The sequence below is a fragment of the Macaca fascicularis genome, chromosome 11 (genome assembly GCF_037993035.2).
Source record: "Macaca fascicularis isolate 582-1 chromosome 11, T2T-MFA8v1.1".
NCBI classification, from domain to species: Eukaryota; Metazoa; Chordata; class Mammalia; order Primates; family Cercopithecidae; genus Macaca; species Macaca fascicularis.
This window is the reverse complement of record NC_088385.1, coordinates 76044494-76068131: the sequence shown is the minus strand read 5'-3', so window position 1 is coordinate 76068131 and position 23638 is coordinate 76044494. Positions and strand designations below refer to the sequence as shown.

Sequence of the window (23638 nt, the reverse complement as noted above, 5' to 3'; positions counted from 1 at the left end):
AGACTCAAGACCACCTGGAGAAGGGGCCCATGAGGGAGAGCCTCCCATAGCTGAAGCCAGATATGAGTCCTTTTCTATAAAAAAGCTAAAAGAAATGAAAGAGGGAGTAAAACAGTATGGACCCAGCTCTCCTTACATGAGAACATTATTAGATTCCATCGCTCATGGACATAGACTCATTCCTTATGATTGGGAGATTCTGGCAAAATCATCACTCTCACCCTCTCAATCTTTACAATTTAAGACTTGGTGGGTTGATGAGGCACAAGAACAGGTCCGAAGAAATAGGACTGCCAATCCTCCAATTAACATAGACGCAGATCAACTATTAGGAATAGGTCAAAATTGGAGCACTGCTAGCCAACAAGTAATAATGCCAAATGAGGCCATTGAGTAAATTAGGGCTACCTGCCTTAGGGCCTGGGAGAAAATCCAAGACCCAGGAACCACCTGCCCCTCCTTGAATACAATAAGACAAGGCTCTAAAGAGCCCTACCCTGATTTTGTAGCAAGACTTCAAGATGCTGCTCAAAAGTCAATTACCAATGAGAATGCCCGTAAGGTCATAGTGGAGTTGATGGCATATGAAAACGCCAATCCTGATTGTCAGTCAGCCATTAAGCCTTTAATAGGAAGGGTTCCATCTCAGAGTACGTTAAAGCCTGCGATGGAATTGGAGGAGCTATGCATAAAGCTATGCTTATGGCTCAAGCAATCACAGGAGTTGCTTTAGGAGGACAAGTTAGAATATTTGGGGGAAAATGTTACAATTGTGGTCAAATTGGTCATCTAAAAAAGAATTGCCTAGTCTCAGATAAACAAAATGTAACTACTGAAGCTACTACAACAACAGATAAAGAGCCACCTGGCCTATGTCCAAGATGTAAAAAGGGAAAACATTGGGGTCATCAATGTCGTTCTAAATTTGATAAAAATGGGCAACCACTGTCGGGAAACGAGAGGAGAGGTCAGCCTCAGGCCCTGCAACCAACTGGGGCATTCCCAATTCAGCCTTTTGTTCCTCAGGGTTTTCAGGAACAACAACCCCCACTGTCACAAGTGTCTCAGGGAATAAGCCAGTTATCACAATACAGCAGTTATCCCCCGCCACAAGCGGCAGGGCAGCGGTAGATTTATGCACCATACAAGCAGTCTCTCTGCTTCCAGGGGAGCCTCCATGAAAAATCCCCACAGGGGTATACGGCCCATTGCCTGAGGGGACTGTAGGAGGAATCTTAGGAAGATCAAGTTTAAATCTAAAGGGAGTTCAAACTCATACTGGTGTGGTTGATTCAGACTATAAAGGCGAAATTCAATTGGTTATTAGTTCCTCAATTCCTTGGAGTGCCAGTCCAGGAGACAGGATTGCTCAATTATTACTCCTACTTTATATTAAAGTTGGAAACAGTGAGATAAAAAGAACAGGAGGGTTTGGAAGCACTGATCCGGCAGGAAAGGCTGCATATTGGGCAAGTCAGGTCTCTGAGAGCAGACCTGTGTGTAAGGCCATTATTCAAGGAAAAGAGTTTGAAGGGTTGGTAGACACTGGAGCAGATGTCTCTGTCATTGCTTTAAATCAGTGGCCAAAAAATTGGCCTGAACAAAAGGCTGTTACAAGACTTGTCGGTGTAGGCACAGCTTCAGAAGTGTATCAAAGTACAATGATTTTACATTGTTTAGGGCCAGATGATCAAGAAAGTACTGTTCAGCCAATGATTACTTCAATTCCTGTTAGTCTATGGGGTCGAAATTTGTTACAACAATGGGGTGCGGAAATCATTATGCCCGCTCCATTATACAGCCCCACGAGTCAAAAAATCATGACTAAGACGGGATATATATCAGGAAAGGGATTAGGAAAAAATGAAAATGGCATTAAAGTCCCAATTGAGACTGAGAAAAATCAAGAAAGGAATAGGGTATCCTTTTTAGGGGCGGCCACTGTAGAGCCGCCTAAACCCATTCCATTAACTTGGAAAACAGAAAAACCGGTATGGGTAAATCAGTGGCCGCTACCGAAACAAAAACTGGAGGCTTTACATTTATTAGCAAAGGAACAATTAGAAAAGGGACACACTGAGCCTTCATTCTCGCCCTGAAATTCTCCTGTATTTGTAATTCAGAAAAAATCAGGCAAATGGCATATGTTAATGGACTTAAGAGCCGTAAATGCCGTAATTCAACCCACGGGGCCTCTTCAACCCGGACTGCCCTCTCCGGCCATGATCCCAAAAGACTGGCCTTTAATTATAATTGATCTTAAGGATTGCTTTTTTACCATTCCTCTGGCAGAGCAGGATTGTGAAAAATTTGCCTTTACTATACCAGCCATAAAAAATAAAGAACCAGCCACCAGGTTTCAGTGGAAAGTATTACCTCAGGGAATGCTTAATAGTCCAACTATTTGTCAAACTTTTGTAGGTCAAGTCCTTCAACCAGTTAGAGACAAATTGTTCAGACTGTTATATCGTTCACTATATTCATGCTATTTTATGTGCTGCAGAAACAAGAGACAAATTAATTGACTGTTACACATTTCTGCAAGCAGAGGTTGCCAACGCAGGACTAACAATAGCATCTGATAAGATCCAAACCTCTACTCCTTTTCATTATTTAGGGATGCAGATAGAAAATAGAAAAATTAAGCCACAAAAAATAGAAATAAGAAAAGACACATTAAAAACATTAAATGACTTTCAGAAATTGTTAGGCGATATTAATTGGATTCGGCCAACTCTAGGCATTCCTACTTATGCCATGTCAAATTTGTTCTCTATCCTTAGAGAAGACCCAGACTTAAATAGTAAAAGAATATTAACCCCAGAGGCAACAAAAGAAATTAAATTAGTGGAAGAAAAAATTCAGTCAGCGCAAATAAGTAAAATAGATCCCTTAGCCCCACTCCAACTTTTGATTTTTGCTACTGCACATTCTCCAACAGGCATCATTGTTCAAAATACTGATCTTGTGGAGTGGTCATTCCTTCCTCACAGTACAATTAAGACTTTTACATTGTACTTGGATGAAATAGCTACATTAATTGGTCAGGCAAGATTACAAATAATAAAATTGTGTGGTAATGACCCAGACAAAATAGTTGTTCCCTTAACCAAGGAACAAGTTAGACAAGCCTTTATCAATTCTGGTGCATAGCAGATTGGTCTTGCTGATTTTGTGGGAATTATTGATAATCATTACCCAAAAACAAAAATCTTCCAGTTTTTAAAATTGACTACTTGGATTTTACCTAAAATTATCAGACATGAACCTCTAGAAAATGCTCTGACAGTATTTACTGATGGTTCCAGCAATGGAAAAGCAGCTTACACAGGGCCAAAAGAGCGAGTAATCAAAACTCAATATCAATCGGCTCAAAGGGCAGAGTTGGTTGCAGTCATTACAGTGTTACAAGATTTTAAGCAACCTGTTAATATTATATCAGATTCTGCATATGTAGTACAGGCTACAAGGGATGTTGAGACAGCTCTAATTAAATATAGCACGGATGATCAGTTAAACCAGCTGTTCAATTTACTACAACAAACTGTAAGAAAAAGGAATTTCCCATTTTATATTACTCATATTCGAGCACACACTAATTTACCAGGACCTTTAACTAAAGCAAATGAACAAGCTGACTTACTGGTATCCTCTGCATTCATAAAAGCACAAGAACTTCATGCTTTGACTCATGTAAATGCAGCAGGGTTAAAAAACAAATTTAATGTCACATGGAAACAGGCAAAAGATATAGTACAACATTGCACCCAGTGTCAAGTACTACACCTGCCCACTCAAGAGGCAGGAGTTAATCCCAGAGGTCTGTGTCCTAATGCATTATGGCAAATGGATGTTACACATGTACCTTCATTTGGAAAATTATCATATGTTCATGTAACAGTTGATACTCATTCACATTTCATATGGGCAGCCTGCCAGACAGGAGAAAGTACTTCCCATGTTAAAAAACACTTATTATCTTGCTTTGCTGTAATGGGAGTTCCAGAAAAAATTAAAACTGACAATGGACCAAGATATTGTAGTAAAGCTTTCCAAAAATTCTTAAATCAGGGGAAAATTACACATACAACAGGAATTCCTTATAATTCCCAAGGACAGGCCATAGTTGAAAGAACTAATAGAACACTCAAAACTCAGTTAGTTAAACAAAAAGAAGGGGGAGACAGTAAGGAGTGTACCACTCCTCAGATGCAGCTTAATCTAGCACTCTATACTTTAAAATTTTTAAACATTTATAGAAATCAGACTACAACTTCTGCAGAACAACATCTTACTGGTAAAAAGAACAGTCCACATGAAGGAAAACTGATCTAGTGGAAAGACAACAAAAATAAGACATGGGAAATAGGGAAGGTGATAACCTGGGGAAGAGGTTTTGCTTGTGTTTCACCAGGAGAAAATCAGCTTCCTGTTTGGATACCCACTAGACATTTGAAGTTCTACAAAGAACCCATCGGAGATGCAAAGAAAAGTGCCTACACGGAGATGGTAGTGTGCCAGACTAGTCAAAGAATCCTGCGTCAAAATCGAGAGAACGAACAAGCCTTCGTCGCCATGGCACATTTATATAGACGGAAAGGGAGAGAGGATGTTATGGGAAGTCAGGGATCTTGAACGGAGGGACTGGCTGAAGCCATGGCAGAAAAACATAAAATGTAAAGATTTCATGGACATTTATTAGTTCTCCCAAATTAATACGTTTATAACTTCCTATGTCTGTCTTTACTTTAATCTCTTAATCCCATCATCTTTGTAAGCTGAAGAGGATATATGTCACCTCAGGACCCTGTGATGATTGCATTAACTGCACAAATTGTTTGTAGAGCATGTGTGTTTGAACAATATGAAATCTGGGCATCTTGAAAAAAGAACAGGATAACAGCGATGTTCAGGGAACAAGGGAGGTAACCCTGAACTGGCCGCCGGTGAGCTGGGATGGAACAGAGCCATATTTCTCCTCTTTTTAAAAGCAAATAGGAGAAATATCGCTGAATTCTTTTTCTCAGCAAGGAATATCCCTGAGAAAGAAAATGAGCTCTGAGGGTAGGCCTATAAACGACCTCCTTGGAAGCGTGCCGCCTTTTACGGTTGAAGCCGAAGGGATGAAATAGGCCCCGGTCTCCTGTAGTGCTCCTAGGCTTATTAGGACGAGGAAATTCCCACCTAATAAATTTTGGTCAGACAGGTTGTCTGCTCTCAAACCCTGTTTCCTGATAAGATGTTATCAATGACAATGCTTGCCCGAAATTTCATTAGCAATTTTAATTTTAATTTTAATGTGATCTCATCCTGCCTCCACTTGCTTTGTGATATTTTATTACTTTGTGAAGTATGTGATCTCTGTGTTGGTACCAGAAACTGAGGCAATTGCAGGAGTTGCTGATGGCCTCGCAAATCTTAACTCTGTCACTTTGGTTAAGACCATCTAAAGTACTACTATTGTAAATTTCATATTAATCCTTGTGTGCCTAGTCTGTCTGCTGTTAGTCGGCAGGTATACCCAACAGTTCCAAAGAGACAGCGACCATTGAGAACGAGCCATGATGACAATGGTGGTTTTGTTGAAAAGGGGGAAATGTGGGGAAAAGAAAGAAAGATCAGACTGTTACTGTGTCTATATAGAAAGAAGTAGACATAAGAGACTCCATTTTGTTCTGTATTTGAGACGCTGTTAATCTGTGACCCTACCCCCAACCTTGTCCTTGCAAGAGACACGTGTTATGGTGACTCAAGGTTTAAAGGATTTTGGGCTGTGCAGGGTGTGCTTTGTTAAACAAGTGCCTGAAGGCAGCTTGCTGGTTAAATGTCATCACCATTCTCTTAATCTCAAGTACCCAGGGATACGCACACTGCCAAAGGTCGCAGGGACCTCTGCCTAGGAAAGCTAGGTATTGTCCAAGGTTTCTCCCCATGTGATGGTCTGAAATATGGCCTCGTGGGAAGGGAAAGACCTGATCGTCCCCCAGCCTGACACCCGTGAAGAGTCTGTGCTGAGGAGGACTAGTACAAGAGGAAAGAAGGCCTCTTGGCGGTTGTTGGCAGCTGAGATAGAGAAAAGCATCTGTCTCCTGCCCGTCCCTGGGCAATGGAACATCTCAGTATAAAACCCGATTGTATGTTCTGTTTACTGAGAAAGGAGAAAACCGACTTAGGGCGAAAGGTGGGACTTGCTAGTGCAATGCTGCTCTTTATGCAGTAAAAAGGTTTATGGAGATGTTTGCATATGCATATCAAGGCACAGCACTTTTCCTTAAACTTATTCATGTCACAGAGAACTTTATTCATATGTCTTACTGCTGACTTTCTCCCTACAATGATCCTATTGTCCTGCCACTTCCTTTTCTTTAAGATGGTGAAGATAACTATCAATAAATACTAAGGGAACTCAGGGCCCACTTTTTCTTTCTCTATACTTTGTCTCTGTGTCTCATTTCTTTTCTCAAGTCTCTCGTTCCACCTAACGAGAAACACCCACAGGTGTGGCGGGGCAGGCCACCCCTTCAAAATATTAGCGGTATTAGTGGTGACAGTGGACAATCTTGCTTTATTCCTAATCTTAGAGAAAAAGCTTTCAATCTTTCTCCACTGAGTGTCATATATGACCTATATATACATATATATAAAGAGACAGGGTCTCACTATGTTGCCCAGGCTGGGGCACAGTGGCTATTCACAGGCGTGATTCCACTACTGATCAGCACAGGAGTTTTGACCTGCTCCTTCTCCGACCTGGGCCAGTTCACCCCTCCTTAGGCAACCTGGTTGTCCCCCACTGTGCAAGGTCACCATATTGATGCCCAACTTAATACAGACACCTGATCAGCATAGCGCACCACAGCCCAGAACTTCTGGGCTCAAGTGATCCTCTTGCCTCAGCCTCTGAGTAGCCAGGAATACAGGCATGTGCCATCATGCCCAGGTGACCTTTATTCGATTGAGGTGAATTCCTTATCTACCTATTTTGTTGCTACTGTATTAATCCAAAATGTTGGTCCATAGTTTTCTTGTTGTATTTTTGTTTTCAGTATCAGGGTACTGCTATAAACCTCTCTCTCACTTCTACTTTCACTGCATTCCATAAGTGTGATATGTTGCCTTTTTCTTTTCATTTATTTCCAGATAGTTTCTAAATTCACTGGTGTTTTCTTCTCTGACCATTCATCAAGAGGGCACTGCTTAGTTTCCACAAATTCATGAACTTTGTTTTCCTTCTGCTATTGATTTATTGTTTTATTTCATTGTGATTGGAGAAGATACTTCGTATGATTTCAATCTCCTTAAATTTGTCAAGATTTGTTTTACGGCCTAACATGTGGTCTATCTTGGAGAATGCTCCACGAGTACTTAAGAATGTGTATTCTGCTGTTATTGAGTGGACATCAGTTAGAGACAACTGATCTATACTGTTGTTCATGTCTTCTGTTTCCTTGTCGATCTTCTGTATGGTTGTTCTGGCCATAAATGGAAGAGGAGTATTATGTCTCCTGCTATTACTGTGTTGCTGTTAATTTCTTCTTTCAGTCCTGTCAGTGCTTCACCTATGTGGGAGTTCTAACATTAGGTGTGTATATATTTATAGTTGTTATACGTTCCTGATGAATGGACCCTTTATCATTACATAACATCCTTTCTTGTCCTCCTGACGGTTTCTATTTAAAGACTATCTTGTTTAATATTATATATGGCTACCCCTGCTCTCTTTTAGCTTCCTATTTACATGGAACTGTTTTCCACCCCTTCACATTTAGATTTTGTGTGTCCCTAAGTCTAAGGTAAGTCTCTTGTAAAGAGCATATAGTTGGACCTTGTTTTTTTTTTTTTTTTAAATCCATTCAGCCAATCTATGTCTTTAATTAGTGTTCATCACATCTACCTTTAAAGTAATTGCTGATAGGAAATAACTCACTATTGCCATTTTGTTGTTTTCTGTATGTCATGTAGCTTTTTTGTCCCTACTTTCTTCCCTTGCTGTCTTTTTTGTTTTGTTGTGTTTTTTGTTTGTTTCTTTTGTAGTGACACGCTTTGATTCCCTTCTCATTTCCCTTTGTGTATATTTTGTAGGTATTTTCTTTGAAGTTACCATTGCAATTACATAAAACACCTAAACATTGTAACATTCTATTTGAAACAGCTAACAACTTCATTCATGTATAAAAACTCTACTCCTTTACATCTCTGCCCCCCTTCACTTTGTAATTAATAACACAATTTCCTTTTTTTTTTTTCATAATGAGTATCCATTAACTCAAATATATAATTGCTTTTTACACTTTTGTTTTTTGTATTCAAAACCGGTACCTGGGCATGGTGGTGCACACTTGTAGCCCCAACTACTCAGAGGGTAAGGCAGGAGGACTGCTTGAGCCCAAAAATTCAAGACCAGCTTGGGCAACAAAGCTAGACCCCACCTTTAAAAATAATAAATGATAAATTCTATGCTAGAATTAAATGTAATTTACACACCTACATTACAATATTATAGGTCTGTATATATTTCTATGCATTTACCTTATCAGGAAGTTCTGTGCTTTGAATATATCATCCCATTCCCTTCTAGTCTGCAAGGTTTCTGCTGGGAAATCTGCTAATAATTAAAAGCCCTCTTGTACATGATGAGTGCTTCTCTTGCTGCTTTCTTGATTCTCCGTTTTTGATAGTTTATTATGATGTGTCTTGGTGTGGTCTCTTGAGATTTATCTTTGCTGGCATTTTCTTAGTTTCTTTTATATGTCGGTTTCTCTCATATCTAGGAAATTTTTTTGCTGTTATTTCTTTAAATAGGTCTGTGCCTTTTTCTCTATTTTCCTTCTGAAACTCCCATAATGCCTCAGCAATTTTGAAAGTCCTGTCTTTGAGTTCACTGATTTTTTCTTCTGCCTTTCCAAGTCTGTTCATTTCCTATAGAGATTTTTTTTTCCATTCAGTTATTCTTCAGTTGCAGAATTTGTTTGGTACTTCTTTACAGTTTCTGTCTCTTTGATGATACTCTCAATCTGTTTATCCATGATTTTCTTGGTTTTGTTTAGCTATCTATGCTCTATTTTAATTAAGCATTTTTATAATGGTATTTCTTAATTCTCTGGCACCTCATTTACCTCCATTTATTTCAAGCTGGTTTGTGGAAATTTAATTGGTTTCTTAAATGTGCCATGTTTCCATTTCTTTGTTATGTCTCATTAATTTTCGTTGGGATTTTAGTATTGAAGAATCAGCCATCTCACCCAGATTTTCTCATCTCGTTTTCTATATCAAAGACTTTCTCCATTCAGCCTGGCTAGAGATTCTAGAGGCTTCTTAAGCCTTTTCTGGGAATGCATCCTCTTTAGGCTTGTGTGTGAATTCTGCTTGAAGAGGTTTGCGGTTCTAATCAGAAGTTCCCCTGCAATACCGTGGCATCTTGGGTGCTATAGCAAGTCATGGAACTGGAGCTTCGCCTAGTGTCTGTCTGTGGTACTGCAGACTCCAGAGCAGTTGGCTCCCAGAGATTACAGCTGGCGCCCCGTTGCTGTTAGTGCTCAGATTCAGGCAAAAATACAGAAAGCAGTCCCTCAGCCAGGCCCCCAAAACTTAGAATGTTGGATATGTATGTTCTATATATATCTGTTCTATATATGTATGTTCTATATATACCTTTCCCTCTGCAGATAGAAGTTTGAAGGTTTCCTCCCAATTGCTCCACGCTGTGTAGGGGTTGGGGGGCTGGGAGGCTCTGGCAAGCGACAAGTCGCTGAATTTACCTACCTGGATTTGATGCCGTTGATTTTAGTCTCACCTGTGGTAAAGCAACCTGTAACTGGTTTCTGGACTTCTCACAGAGGAATCTGGTCTATTATTGTTAAATGCATTTATCCATGACAGAAGAAGGGTCTTGGGCTTCCTGTTCCATCACCTTGCTGACATGCTACAGTACTCTTTTAAAGACCATTTCTGGGATGGGCACAGTGGCTCATGCCTGTAATACTCACACTTTGGGAGGCCAAGGCAGGAGGATAACTTGAGTCCAGGAGTTCAAGACCAGCCTGGGCAACATAGTAAGACCTCATCTCTACAAAATTTTTTAAAATTGCCAGGCTTGGTGGTGAATACTTGTAGTCCCAGTCACTTGGGAGGCTGAGGTGGGAGGACTGCTTGAGCCCAGGAGGTTGAGGCTGCAATGAGCCATAATCACATCACTGCACTCCAGCCTGGGTGACAGGACAAGACCCAATCTCCACAAACAAGCAAGCAAACAATAAAACTGTTTTCACTATCTCCCCTCTTATTCCCTCCTCAGTTCACTCAAATCATCCTTTTGTCCTCACCACTCCACTCAAACCATACTACTCAGCCACTAATGAACTTAATTGTCAAATCAAATGGTCAATTCAGTCTTCATCTTAGTCAATCCTTCAGTAGCATGCCAGACACTTAATGTTTCTCCCTCTTTTATGAAACTTTGCTTCAAGGCCACCCAACTCCCCAACTTTAAATTTTTTTCTCTTTCTCTCAGCTCTCATACCTCACAGGTTGTCCCCTCAGTCTTCTTTATTGAGTCACTCTAATTTTCTCTATCTTAAATATAGAACCCCAGGGTTCAGCCTGCTGACCTTTTAACTATCATTCTCTCAGTGAGCTCATCTGGTCCCACTGCTTTAAATACTATTTATACACCCATAGTTGCCACAGTTTTTTTTTTTTTTTTTTTTTTTTTTTTGAGACGAGTCTCACTCTGTCACCCAGTGGCACGATCTCGGCTCACTGCAACCTCCACCTCCTGGGTTCAAGCAATTCTCCTGCTTCAGCCTCCCGAATAGGTGGGACTACAGGTGCCCGCCACCACACCTGGCTAATTTTTTTTGTATTTTTAGTAGAGACGGGGTTTCACCGTGTTAGCCAGGATGGTCTTGATCTCCTGACCTCATGATCTGCCTGCTTTGGCCTCCCAAAGTGCTGGGATTACAGGCTTGGGCCACCACGCCTGGCCTTATACTTCCCACAGTTCTCTCTCTAGCCCTGACACTGACCTTGAATTCCCAATATGTATATTCAAAGGACTACTTGATGTGTCCACTTGGTGGTCTGTTTTCTCAAACTCAACATACCCAGCATGAAATTTTTGATACCTACCCCCTCAAAAGTTTCCACCCCATTCCCCAGTCTTCTTTCAGTATTAGATGACTTATTTTTTCATTTTCCTAGTCAAAAACTTTGGAGATCTTTTTTTCCTCATATTCACCTATACAGCAACAGATGAAGTTAGTTTTACCTTAAAAATAAACTCGGAATCTTTGTTTCCACTGCTATTACCCTAATCTAAGAAACTATACTTTTCTCTCTTACCCATATTAAAGCCTTTGCTTTAATTCCAATTGGTCCACCTGCTTCTGGAATTGTTCCCTAACAGCTTATTCTTCAAATAGTAACCAGTGATAAAATATAGGATTATACCTTATCTGCTCATATGCTTCCAAATTTTGTCATTCCCATATAAAGCCCTACAAAATCATGTCCCCAAATATCTTCTTGAAACCATTTCTGGTCATTCTTCTTTTCCCTCATTCTATCAGCCTTTTGCTGCCTCAATTACACTTTAGGGCACTTGCACTATTACTTCTGCGAGAATGTTTTCTCTGGCTGGCCACCGTGGCTCACACCTGTAATCCCAGCACTTTGGAAGGCCAAGGTTGGTGGGTCACCTGAGGTCAAGAGTTCGAGACAAGCCTGGCCAACATGGTGAAACTCCATCTCTACTAAAAATACAAAAAAAATTAGCCAGCATGGTGGCGGCCACCTGTAATCCCAGCTACTCAGAAGGCTGAGGCAGGAGAATTGCTCGAACCCGGGAGGCAGAGGTTGCAGTAAGCCAAGGTCGCGCCATTGCACTCCAGCCTGGGCAACAAGAGTGAAACTCCATCTTAAAAAAAAAAAAGTGGTTTTCTCCCTGATAGCCACATGACTATCACTCCCTCTCTCTTTTCAGTTCTGTTCAAATCACACCTTATGAGGATCTTCCATGACAAACATATAGTAATACCTTGCTTCATATTGCTTAATAATTTTTAACACAAATCGATATATTTGATCACTGTCTGCCTTTCCTGACTATAAATAATCTTCAAAAGATGAGGGATGTTATGTTGTATTCACGGCTATGTTCATTTTGGCACCTGGATATGCGACCAGAATATTTGTTAAATGAATCCTACCTGAAGAGATACTAACTATATCTTATCTGATTCAGATCCCATGACCTCACATAAACTCTTCTTCCAAGACATAAGACATCCTGAATACTGCAGCACCACCTCTTTTTGGCTAACCCTGAAAAGTGCATATATGTGAAAGCCCAAAAAATGAAATTCCTGAGCTACATCTTTTCTAAGTTATTTCTTTTTTTTTTTTTTTTGAGACGGAGTCTCGCTCTGTCGCCCAGGCTGGAGTGCAGTGGCCAGATCTCAGCTCACTGCAAGCTCCGCCTCCCGGGTTCCCGCCATTCTCCTGCCTCAGCCTCCCGAGTAGCTGGGACCACAGGCGCCGCCACCTCGCCCGGCTAATTTTTTGTGTTTTTAGTAGAGACGGGGTTTCGCAGTGTTAGCCAGGATGGTCTCGATCTCCTGACCTTGTGATCCGCCCGTCTCGGCCTCCCAAAGTGCTGGGATTACAGGCTTGAGCCACCGCGCCCGGCCTCTTTTCTAAGTTATTTCTATAAGATTCAACAAGATCTCAGACATAGCAGATTGGAAGCCCTACAGATTGAGCAAAATAGCTGGGTTCAGTGGCACGCACCTGTGGTCCCAGCTACTCAGGAGTCTGAGGCAGGAGGATCACTTGATCCTAGGAGTTCAAGTCTAGCCTGGGCAACATAGTGAGACCCTGTCTCTAAGAAGATTAAAATATTCACTGCTTCATGCAAATATTAGCTAATCTTGAAGTGGAGTTTTTAGTTTGACCCTAGCACAGTGCCTGACATCTAATGGGCAACTCAGTAATTCTGAATGAATGAATACACAGAACCCAACAGTACTTAAGGTTTCTCAAATGTTGGAAGACACTATTCATCATCACCAAAATCCTGGCTTCCCCAACACATCTTGGCAAGCTGTCATGTAATGGTAGTTGCTTTCAACAATGTTAAGGTTTAATCTGTCCTAGAAAGACTATGGTTCTGGTAATCTCTACCTTGGCCAATTTCTCCAGGAAGCAGGCTCCAATTGAGGTCATCATTCTGAGATTTGAGAGCTGTTAGGACTCTAAAAAGTATTTGGAAAAACGAGATACCACACCACCACAAGGGCAGAAATGGTTTGGCACAGGTAGATTACCACCAGGTGCAAACATGTCAGGAAGATATACAGGCTTAGCAGAGTGGCCCCAAGTTGCATGGAATTCTACAGCTGTCTGCTTCATAAGGGAGGATGACTGTTAGGTCCCCATTCAGGTACATTAATTGTACTGATCACTATGTCCCAATCAAGACTACAAATAGAGAAATTTTTGTGTGGCATCAACTGCAAATCAAAGTTTCAAACTGTTTACCTTGTTGTGGACCTAGAGATACCATAATTGGTAACTGAAGTCCTCCCAACCGCCAGTCCAGTACTTGGGATGCTGGTGATCAGGCCCTTGGCTTTGTCCACCTGGTGCTGTATGAAGACTAATTTTATGGCTATCTGGAGAGAAGTGGTGTTATATGCTCACTTCTGATAAATATAAGCCTTATACTCTCCTTTGATATTATTTGAAAGAAAATATATCAAAGCAGTAAGTTTCAAAATATGCTTTTGCAAACTACATGTTCCTCTCTCTCATGTTGAGATTCTCTGATAGAGCAGAAGACTGTTTATAACATTAACTATTTGTTACTTCCATGCGCTCACTGGACTATTATCTCCTACTTCAAGTAAAATGTACTAAAACAAAATTTCAGATAATATAAATAGAAAATTATTTAAAAGTAGTATTTGTCATGTTTTTGGAAAAATACCTAAGCATTATTTTAAATATTACTACCACCTTCTAGGTATGATGGTCAAACTCTAGAATTCAGCTAGACATACAATAGTAAGCATATTTCTATCATTTTATTGATTATAAAATACATCATACTTGTGTATTAAAATACATACTGTCCAAAGAGTAAAAAGGCTTGGGTGCCAGCCATTCTGGTTGGTTACGGCACATTAGATGCCCTGTGAGACCTCCTCCTTGATTACATCCCTGTACCCTCCTGCTCCTAGAAAACTATGCTGAATTTTATTAATGGTTTCTTACGTTGCTTTTCTAATATGTCTCTAAATGTTAGAATCTCTAACATAAATGGAATACTGTGTGAATTCGTCTGTGACTTGCTTATTCCAGTAAAGAAGGTTTTTTTTTTCTTTTTTCTGAGAGTTTTGCTCTGTTGCCCATGTTGCAGTGCAGTGGCGTGACCTCGGCTCACTGCAGCCTCTGCCTCTTGGATTCAAGCAATTCTCTGCCTCAGCCTCCTGAGTAGCTGCGATTACAGGGTGCCTGCCACCACATCCGTCTAATTTTTGTAATTTTAGTAGAGACGGGGTTTCATCATCTTGGCCAGGCTGGTCTTGAACTCCTGACTTCGTGATCCACCGCACTTGGCCAATGTTAAGATCTTTTTATGTTCATGTGTATAACTAGTTCTTACATTTTCAGGTTCCACACTATTTTATTGTATGAATGTCCTACTATTTATTCTATTGGTGGATATTTGAGGTGTTTCCAGTTTTCTGCTATTACAAATGGTGTTGCTATAAACATTCTTGTAAATGTCTCCTAGTGTAAAGATATGAGTTTCTCCTGGGGATATATGCACATTTACTTTACCAAGTAATGTTAAACTAGATTCCAAAATCGTTGTATGAATTTATACCCCTTCCAGCAGTATTTTCCCTTGCACCATATACTAGCCAATAGATTACATTTTGAACATTTTTTCCCCAATATTGTAGGTAAAAAATGGCACCTGTGATTTTAATATGCACTTTCCAGAATAAAATTAAATTTTATTTCATGTATTTATAAACTTTCTTCTGTGAAATGTCAGTTCATGTCTGTTGTCCATTTAAAAAAAAATTTCTTTGGGGCAGATCTGTTTATTACTAACATGGTACAGTATAGTTTTAGCAAATTTAATTGTTTGTTTCTCAGTGACAATAATAATACAGATGGTCAAAAACAGGCAACAAAATCTCTTTTCTAGTTCCTTTACCTGGCCACCATTTTAAAAACACAAATTCTTCATATATATAGATATATTTATGTATTACTGTATGAAAACACATTTTAACAGACTTCACAGCTCATTTAAAGCTTCAGTTTAGAGTCATTCATGTGAAAAATCTCTCCATGGAATGTTCACTTAGAATTCCTCACTGGGATTCCAGTGTTCTGTTAGAAATGCAGAAGTCCTTCTTCAGTGCCGTGCTAGACGTTTTACCTTTGTTCATCACAACTTCCATTCAAGGGTTTCCTAACCTCACTTTTGTATCTTCATTTTTGTTTGCTTGACTAATTTCCTTTAGTATATTTTCAGGTAAGGTAGGTTGATACCTGTATAAATAATTGTATACACGAAGATGATAAACAAGGTATCCTAACTCATGCATAGTTGTAGAATCAACATAGTGAAAAGAAACTGCAAGATCAGAACAGCAACCAGGACTCTCTCCAGGAGGGTAATAGTTGTAATTCCAGTGCCAAAAGGTTCTGGGTAGATAACCTTTAATTAAATGTTCCGGCACAAAGGGATGAAAAGTTTCTTTTCCAGTGGTATCTCTGGAATCTCCTGCTTCTACATTTATAATTTCCATGCATCTCCCCGTGCTGTCTTCAATGGAGGAACTAAATGTACACTTGGCTTGTTTTAAATGCATCAACAAATCTCTTCAAGGCTTCTTTGCTTAGTACATATTCTGCACCTCCACTCAATGTAGTCCTGCTTTACATAGGGTTTTAATTTTCTCCCAAAGTAAATGGGTCCTTCAGGGTCATATTTTGAAAGAAGCCATCTCAAATTGTCTAGTATGACATACGTGTCATCATCTGCTTTCAAACACCAATCAGCATCTTCTAAATAATGTTCATGAACATACTGAAAAGCTTTGTTTTCCAGTATGGCTGATCTTTGCCTTCTTTGGTTTTTTTTTTTTTTTTTTTTTTGAGACGGAGTCTCGCTGTGTCGCCCAGGCTGGAGTGCAGTGGCCGGATCTCAGCTCACTGCAAGCTCTGCCTCCCGGGTTTTTACGCCATTCTCCTGCCTCAGCCTCCCGAGTAGCCGGGACTACAGGCGCCCGCCACCTCGCCCGGCTAGTTTTTTGTATTTTTTAGTAGAGACGGGGTTTCACCGTGTTAGCCAGGATGGTCTCGAACTCCTGACCTCGTGATCCGCCCGTCTCGGCCTCCCAAAGTGCTGGGATTACAGGCTTGAGCCACCGCGCCCGGCCCCTTCTTTGGTTTTCAATCTCACAGTAGTGAAGTCTTTATTTTCTTCTGAACTCATAACAACACTTTGTGACAATGCTAGGCCCACGTAACTTTGAGGCCTTTTTCTCTAGGTTTTAAGGGCTTGTCAAAACCCAGCGAAGAATTTTAACTTTCTGATAGAGGTTTTCAGCGATGTCGGTGTTCTCATCTTTATGTTGGCTAGAATCTGCATTGAAGTTCATTTGTCCTTCTAGATGATTGTGTCATTATCATCTGAATGCCTCGCATGAGAATCATTATGAAGCGTATTAGGCTGAGTGCCACCCTATTCTCCCAACAAAATACTAAATAGCTGAGAACATTAAAAAAACACAAAAAATCCTATTGCCGATCCACAGAGGAAGGCTAACAAATTCAGCTAGGATTTAGAGGCCATTTCCCGAAAGTCTGTTTCTCATATCAGCCGTGGCTCCCTCTCGCTCCTCCTGGGGGGCGGAAAGGAAGACGACTTGGGATCGGCGACCTTTGGTTCTCTGGGCAGCCGCAGAAGTGGCTTGCGGCCACGAGCCGAAACTGCCCGCTGCAGCCCAAATAATTCAGCAGCAGCGGCGGCGGCCCGAATTGCCCATTTTTCTATTGGGCTTCTATTGTTCTCATTTATGTATAGTTTATTACCTATTCTTGATAAAAGTCCTTTGTCAATTATCTGCGTTCCAATATCTTCTCCCAGTCTGGGACTTTTCGTTTCACTCTTTTAATAATCAGTTCTTAATTTTATTCAAATTTATCAATCTTTCCCTTTATAATTTGTACTTTTATGTCTTTATTGTACTTTTACGTCTTACTTTTACGTGAACCCAGCATGATCACAAGGTCAGGAAATCGAGATCATCCTGACTAACACGGTGAAACCCCGTCTCTACTAAAAATACAAAAAATTAGCTGGGCGTGGTGGCGGCACCTGTAGTCCCAGCTACTCCGGAGGCTGTGGCAGGAGAACGGCGTGAACCCGGGAAGCGGAGCTTGCAGTGAGCTGAGTCTTAAGAACTCCTCCAATCCAAGGTCATACAACTATTTCCTATATTTTATTCTTAAAAGAGTCTGGTTTTGCCTCTTACATTAAGTCCACATTTAATCCACCTAAAGTTGACATTTACATGAGATTCCCATTCTATCATAAATCTAGTTTTCATAATATGTGGTTTCTAGTCTCTGTATATTGTTCCATGGTCTATTCCTGCATCAAGTCTGTATTATCTTACTTACAATACAGCTTAGTATCTGGTAAGGCAAGTCTCACTCCATCTCCCTCTCGGTTATCATTTGCTTTGGAGCTTCCGTATAAAATTTAGAACCAGACAGTCATATTCAGTAACAAAAACAAACTTCTTGGGATATTATTCTGATTTGCATTGATGCTATAGATTTGGGAGGAGCTGTCACATTTAATGATACTGATTCCTCCTGCCCAACAACAGAAATACTGATGTCAACAATGCCAGTCTATAGAACACACTTTCAGGAGCAGATGTCCATTGATTTGGGTCTATCTTAATGTCTCTCAGTAAAGGTTTAAAACTTTCTACAAAGAGAACTTTGCACACCTCTTATTAAACACTAGTTACATTATATCTGGCTTCCAAATTGACTTTATATTAGTTGATCTTGCTAAATTTTTAAGTCTATTAACATTATATGTAGATTCTTTCACAATATATGTATCACCTCATATCTTCAAATAATGACCTCTAAGAATCAGTTCTACTGTCATATTCTCTGGGTTGGCTTTTCTGACTGCTAACGTGGATCAATGCTCTGCTACTGAATCTTACAAGGTATCTTACCTCACCTGTAAACGAGGAACACCAATAGTACTGTTTTTAACACTTACATGAAACAACATATGGGAAAGTGACCAGCATGTATTAGTCTCTTTAGTTCCTTTCTTCCAGACAGTCAATTGTTTTTTCTTTGTATGCTCAAGGTATTTTGCACATTGCAATCACTTTGAGTTACTCACTGAATGAAAATTATTTCATTTCCTGGCTCCTAAAAAAACAGAAGTAATATTCATTGGCTTTATATCTCCTTCCTGAATACCACACACATAGACATTCAAATGCTATATATATATATAATATATAACATATATGTAATATATATATTATATATATATATACAGCCTATGTTTTGACCTAGGGCTAAAAACAAAAAGCAGCATTACACAGCTAAATAAAATTAAGACCACTTTCTTACACCTACCACAAGAATTCTATTCAGAATGTTAAGATACTATAAATTTCCTCAAAAAAAAAAAAAAAAAAGTTAAATGTATTCTCAGGCCAGGTGCAGTAGCTCATGCCTGCAAACCCAGCACTTTTGGGAGGCTGAGGAGGGTGCATCACTTGAGCCCAGGAATTTGAGACCAGCCTGGGCAACATGGCAAAATCTGCCTCTACAAAAAATACAAAAATCAGCTGGGCGTGGTGGTGCACACCTGTAGTCCCAGCTATGCGGAAGGCTTGAGCCCAGGAGGTTGAGGCTACGATGAGCCATGATCATGCCACTCTACTCCAGCCTGGGTGACAGAGTGAGACCCTACCAAAAAAATAACTATTATCTAAGGATTCTCTAAGGTGACAATCTAAATGCAAAATAACTTCTTTTTAAATGACTCTCATTGTGTGCACTAAGTAAACTTAGAAACATTTTCAGTATAAGAATGGAAATAAAAAGGGTTTGATTTGATTAGCTGACTCCACCATAATAGTCAAAATATTATTAGGTTAATTCTGGTTTGATAGATTAGAAAAGGATCTTTCAAATCTTTCTTGGTTCCTATATCAGATCTTCAGTTCCTGGGTCTGCCCTTTACTGGTTGTATTACTGAACTATTTCTTCAATTATTAAAATGGAATTACCAAATCATTATTTACTGATTCATTTTATATATATGCCTATCTCTAGATGGAAGCACACAACATTTAAAAATATTTCAGCCACTGTAACAATCAAGAAATAGTTAAAAATAAGATACCCAATTTCCACCACTAATTTTTTTTAAAGCACTAGTTATTGAAAAGAATGTGGAGAAATACACATTTTCACATACATTGAGGGTAAAAGTAAATCGGGGCAATTTACTGTGTCAAAAAACTCAAATATTCATACTCTGAATCAAGCACTCCAAGAAATTCATTATTGGAAAACAGGTATTTGCACCAAGATTTACCTATAAGGAAATTCATTGTAGCATCCTTTATAATACTCAAAAACCTAGTGAAATAACCCGAACACCCAGTGGCAAGAACTGGTTAAAATTATGTTACAAGTTGAAACAGCAGGTAGCCATTAAAAGTAGTTTAAAGGCACAATCTGTCAATCTTTGATGTGCATACAAATCACTGGGGATCTTGCTCAAATGTAGGTTTTGATTTCACATGGTACATTTTGCACTTGTAACCAGTTCCCAGACCAGGTGATGCCAATGTTGCTACCCTGCAGACCATACTTTCAGGAGCAAACTTAAGAGCATTTAAGAAAATGTCAATACTCTAAAAGCCCTCAGTTGGCCCCACATAACCTAACTACATTCTCTCTATAAAACTGACTTAGTCACACAAAATACATCATATCTAAGAACTCATGCTACTAGTAATGTTTAGAGCCAGCTGTGTTTATTTCTAAACAATGTCAATGTAATTTTGTCGTGATTTCATCACAATATTATGTAAACCAATGAAACACTGAGTGCAAAAGAGAATTGGTTCGATGAAAACTAAGTTTACTCTGGCTTTTCTTTTTTTTTGAGACAGAGTCTGGCTCTGAGGCTGGAGTGCAGTGGCCGGATCTCAGCTCACTGCAAGCTCCGCCTCCTGGGTTTACGCCATTCTCCTGCCTCATCCTCCCGAGTAGCTGGAGTTTTTTGTATTTTTTAGTGGAGACGGGGTTTCACCGTGCTAGCCAGGATGGTCTCGATCTCCTGACCTCGTGATCCGCCCGTCTCGGCCTCCCAAAGTGCTGGGATTACAGGATTGAGCCACTGCGCCTGGCCTGGCTTTTCTGAGACAGGGTCTCACTGTCACCCACCCTGGGGTGCAGTGGGACAATCTTCACTTGCTGCAGCCTCGACCTACCAGGCTCAGGCGATCAATCCTGACACATCAGTCTCCTGAGTAGCTGGGACCACAAGCCTGTGCCACCACACCCAGCTATTTTTTGTATTTCTGTAGAGATGGGGTTTCACCATGTTACCCAGGGTAGAACTCCTGAGCTCAAGCGATCCACCTGCCTTGGCCTCCCAAAGTGCTGGGATTACAGACATGAGCCACTGTGCCTGGCAAGTACTTTGTGAAGTCTCAATAAAAATGAGCTGCTTTAAAAACTGCCATTGACAATGAAATAACCACTTGTCCCCATTAGGATGACTACTATCAGATAAAAAGAAAAGCACAAGTATTGTTAAGGATGTACAGAATCTACAATCCTCATGCACTGCTGGTGAGAACGTAAAATGGCATAGTGGCTGTGGGAAAGTTTCACGATTCCCCAAAAAGTTAAACATAGAATTACCATTACCCAGCAATTTCACTCCTATATACCCAGAACTGAAAACAGGGACTTAAAAGATAGTTGTACACCTATGTTCATAGTAGCATTATTCACAATGTTCAAAAGGTAGAAACAGGCTGTCCACTGACAGATGGATAAACATGTGGCATATATGTACATAAAATGGGATGATATTCAGCCACATATTGACACATGCTACAACATAAATGAATCTTAAAAACGTAAGTGAAATAGCCGGGCGCGGTGGCTCACGCCTGTAATTCCAGCACTTTGGGAGGCCGAGGTGGGCGGATCACGAGGTCAGGAAATCGAGATCATCCTGGCTAACATGGTGAAACCCCGTCTCTACTACAAATATAAAAAATTAGCTGGGCGTGGTGGCAGGCACCTGTAGTCCCACCTACTCTGGAGGCTGTGGCAGGAGAATGGCGTGAACCCGGGAAGCGGAGCTTGCAGTGAGCTGAGATTGCACCACTGCACTCCAGTCTGGGCAACAGAGCGAGAGTCCATCTCAAAAAACCAAAAACATACTAAGTGAAATAAACTAGACCCAAAACACAAATATTGTATGATTCTATTTATACGATGTACCCAGAACAGGCAAATTCAGAGACAGATGTACAATAGAGATGATCGGGGGCTGGGGATAGGGTGGGAATGGGGAGTTACTGTTTAATGGGTAGAATTTGTTTGGGATGATGGAAAAGTTCTGGAAATGGATAGTGGTGATGGTTGCAAAACACTGTGAATGTATTTAATGTCACTGAATTGTATGCTTAAAAATGGTTAGAATGCCAACTTCCATATGCTTTACAATTTTAAACATGCTGACACAGCTCTTACAATAGTTGCTAACAAGACAGTGAGGCAGAACTATAATTCAAGATCACTCATTCAAATATTAACATTTGCTTGCCCCACACTGATGCAGACACTTGGGATTTAACAGATATTACAATAAGATCCTTGCTTTCATGGGACTTTATATTTGAATGAACAAGCAAAATATAGAGTTAGGTTGTAAATGCTTGTGAAGAGTAAAGAATAAAACAGAGTTAAGGGAGGTAGCAGTTTCCATTCAATAGAATGGTAAAAACAAACCTCACTGAGATTCTTCTCAGGCAGCTATCTCCAGCATTCCAGTCAGGGAAAATGGCCCACACAAAGGCTCAGACACAAGATACCTCGCCTGTTTGAAAAACAAAGGCCAGAGTGGCTAGAATGGAGTGAGCATGGGGAAAGGTACTGGCAGATCTAGTCAGAGGTAAGAGGAGCCAAATTGGTGCGGCAGCTCACGCCAGTAATCCCAGCACTTTGGGGGGCTGAAGCAGGAGGAGCCTGAGTTCAGGAGTTTTGAGTCCAGCCTTGGCAAGATGGCAAAAAGCCTATCTCTACAAAACACAAAAATTAGCCAGGCGTGGTGGTGCGCACCTCCAGCTACTCAGGAGGCTGGGGTGGGAGGATTGCTTGTGATAAGGAGATGGAGGTTGCAGTGAGCCTGAGATTATGCTACTACACTCCAACCAAGGTGAGAGACTCTATCTCAAAAAAAAAAAAGGGGGGGGGGGGAGGGAGAGCAAATCATGAACTTTTGTCAGGACTGCAGCTTTACTCTGATAGAAATGAAGAGCGGGCTGGGTGAGGTGGCTCAAACCTGTAATCCTAGTGCTTGGGAAGTTGAGGTGTGAGGATTGTTTGAACCCAAGAGTTCAAGGTTGCTGTGAGCTACGGTCACACCATTGCAATCCAACCTGGGTGACAGAGATCTTGTCTCTTAAATGAATGGGGAGCCACTGCAGGATTTTTAAGAAACAATATAGATTGAAAGCTATACTGACAACAGACTGTGCAGTGGCAAAGACAGAGAGCAACTCCAGCATTAGTAAGAGGTCGCAGGTATCTTTTGGTGGTAGAGACAAAGTATTTCCCTGTAGATGTAGAGTGTGAGGAGTCAAGAGTGATCTGTTTTGGGTCTACACAAATGAAATGATAGTATTTATATTCGCTGTTGGGTAAGACTGTGGGTTGAGCAGGTAGGTGGTACGGGAGAGGAGGGGCTGAAATATTAGCCCATCTGAATTGGAAATATAAATTTGGAAACTGACAGCATATAAATCCTACAGCCATGAGACTGGATAAGAGAACCAAGTGTAGAGACAAGTCCCCTGGAAGTGCCCTCAAAATTAAAAGGTTAGGGGAAACAGCAAAGGAAACTAAAAAGAATATAAATTTGACTCCCTGCTTTTAACCTTTTCTATTAACCGATCAAATAACTAGTCTTGGCCAAATCTAATTAGAGGGCACGTTCTGTCCGTGTGTGTGCAAGCGGAAGAAACAACTATTAGAAGATAAATTACTGTAGATAACTTACTGCCCAGGTACGCATAATAGAGGTAAGAGAAGTTGGGCCATTCGTCTTTTAGTGTTCATTCATAGATGTAGTAAGTCAAGGAAAACATAAAATGGACTGCTACAGAAGTTTATAGGTAGGCAGTCTCTCACTGTACACAAACATAGCATGTGTTTACAATGTGAAATATAAAAGGCTCAAGTTTACATACTTGGAGTAGAATGGGCTTCCAGTATCCTTGGATCAATTTCTGAGTTGTATAAAAATGACTTCATC

The 23638-nt window shown here is 40.4% G+C and overlaps 1 pseudogene; it reads right to left on the bottom strand.

Moving 5' to 3' along the window:
• Positions 1–15324: 15324 nt before the first annotated feature.
• On the bottom strand, positions 15325–17021 carry LOC102140233 (glycoprotein-N-acetylgalactosamine 3-beta-galactosyltransferase 1-like; annotated as a pseudogene).
• Between the last annotated feature and the right edge of the window lie 6617 nt (positions 17022–23638).